Raw genomic sequence first — 2,582 nt, forward strand, 5'->3', positions numbered from 1 at the left:
GTAATAGAATGTTTCAGAATTCTAAAATAGAATGTTTCAGAATTCTAAAATAAGGACATGTTAATCAAGAAATGTAGAATTAACTATAATTACCATGCAGTAGTAGTTTTTTGTATTTTATAAAAATGAATATTTGTTAAAGTTAAATATGTTTATGTTGCTAAGATATAATTAAGCGTGCTACTAAACTTACAAACTGAAATTATTGATAATAAAACAAGCGTAACAAGAATACCAGCAATTAACAGTGGATTATACTTACATTTTTAAATAATGAAAATAATGTTCACAAATGTATTTACAACAAATTTCCTGTAATAATAACAAAAAGAAACAGTAATGAAACTGTTAAGCAATTTAAACATCAACAAAAACAAAGATATAATTGAATTGATGTTACAAAAGTCATAGATGAAACAAAAATATGTAGGACTGTAAGACTGCTTTATAAAAAAAACGACCTACAACTGTAGGACTACTTTATAAAAACGACCTGCAACGGTCAGACTACTTTATAAAAACGACCTGCAACTGTCAGACTACTTTATAAAAACGACCTGCAACTGTACGAATACTTTATAAAAACGACCTGCAACTGTAGGACTAGTTTATAAAAACGACATGCAACTGTAGGACTACTTTATAAAAACGACTTGCAACTGTAAGACTGCTTTACAAAAACGACCTGCAACTGTCAGATTCTTGACTGACGACACAATGAACCATTATTTAAACGAGAAAAACGCAAAAGAAAAAGGCATAGGTGCCTTGCAGCTGTATGATATCTGGTACCGCAATTTGTAGGTGTCGGTCAGTAATATAACAGTATGTGGTCTTAATCATATTGTTGCAGATCTAGACACAGTATGTGAACCCTTGCTTCTCCATTGCATTAGAATTGCCAACCTCATTGCTCTAGAATGGAAATAAATGTATTCCCAAACAGTAAAAATTAGGAAGGCAAGAAGCAGCGCATGTTTCTTGTTGATGTAAATAAAGGAATGTGGACAGAAGTAACGAATGAGGAACTAACTGTGATAGTCGAAGGGGCAAAGAAAGCAAATGTTACTGACCTGTAAAAGTTGAGTAGAAGTTATCTTGTTGATATTCAGCTCTAAAAAATCAATATGTGCCAAATTTCGCACAGTGACCTGGGTGTCTGCTCTCATGTCCCCTCCAATATTGAGTGGTTGCTGACGGATTGTCATTGTTTTAATGATGTCCTTCTTCTCATCTTTCCACAATTGAAATACAGCAGGATATGCATTATTGTTTAGATATTTATAGTATGTTGATTCTGATATCCAGGTTATATTAACAGCCTTAAATGCCCGGAATAATTTTGTAGCAGAGATGCCAGCAGTAGTCCCGGCAACAAAATATTCAATGGCTGCTTCCACTGATTGTATGATTGTTGACTTGTCCAAGTTCTGGAGTTACCACAATCTATTTTTATGCATTTTTGATCAACCTAAAGTAAATTGAATTTGCAGTGCATTAGGGGATAAACTGTCAATGAAAAAGAAGCCCAAAAACAACACAAGAAATACTCTCCAGACCTACAGTACTAATATTTTTATATGGCTAGTTTTAAAGTGTAAATCTTATTATCCGTATGTGACAATGGTTTACAAACAAAAGTAATAAAACTTACTGTTAACCATGATCCGTTGCACTTATAACTACACAATCCGAGCTGCTACAAATGGAAAATGTTTGGAATAATTCATGTAATTTCGACTTTGTGACAACATACTTTGCATCTTAAAGAAAATCATCAGCTGATCTGGATGGTTTATTTTTCTTTATGAATACCAATACTATAAAATTCTTTTCTTTGATACTTTTTTTGTATAACAGTAATGAATTGGATATATAGTACTGCACTTACCTGTTTGTTTTTACAGGGCTTGGGAAATAATCAGGCTATTCACTAGCTCTTTCAATCACTCTTATTTTTTCCGGGGTATTTGGTTCATAACAAGGTGGTAGAGATGAAGAGGCATGCCTTTTTCTTTTAGTTTTCAAGTAAACACGCTTGGTTTGGGTTCCTACAATTCATTGTCAAATTGCTGTTTTAGAAGATACATATTCTGCAATAGCACTGAGGATTTTGAATCCTGCGGATTAACTTTTGATTTTAGGTTTGGCAGAACCCTGTTTTATTACAGAGACAGTAGGCATTCACTTCCCTGGAAAGCCGAGCTTAAATGCTTTATGGGTGGCAATTCCAACATTTGTGCTCACTAGTGTCGATTATATATACCAGAATATGCTGACTCATCATATTTTCATACCTAATGTTAAAGAGTCTGGACCACGCTCATACAAGTTGGTTTTAAATCAAAATTTACACTTAATAAATACTACCTGTGGAATTTCTTTGTCAAAAAAATATTTAGTTTGGCCAAAAAAACGTTTTAAAAAGTACCAAAAAATTCGCCTATTGTTGCGTCACTCGCGTGCACTATGACGTAAATTACGTCACGAACCTGTTCTAATCGAACAGTCATAATCCCTCAGATGGTAGCTTCGCACCATTGGCTTATCAGCCAAGCACATGAACCAAATGTCTGAATCTG

This window comes from Ciona intestinalis, unplaced genomic scaffold (assembly GCF_000224145.3).
Source record: "Ciona intestinalis unplaced genomic scaffold, KH HT000216.1, whole genome shotgun sequence".
NCBI lineage: Eukaryota > Metazoa > Chordata > Ascidiacea > Phlebobranchia > Cionidae > Ciona > Ciona intestinalis.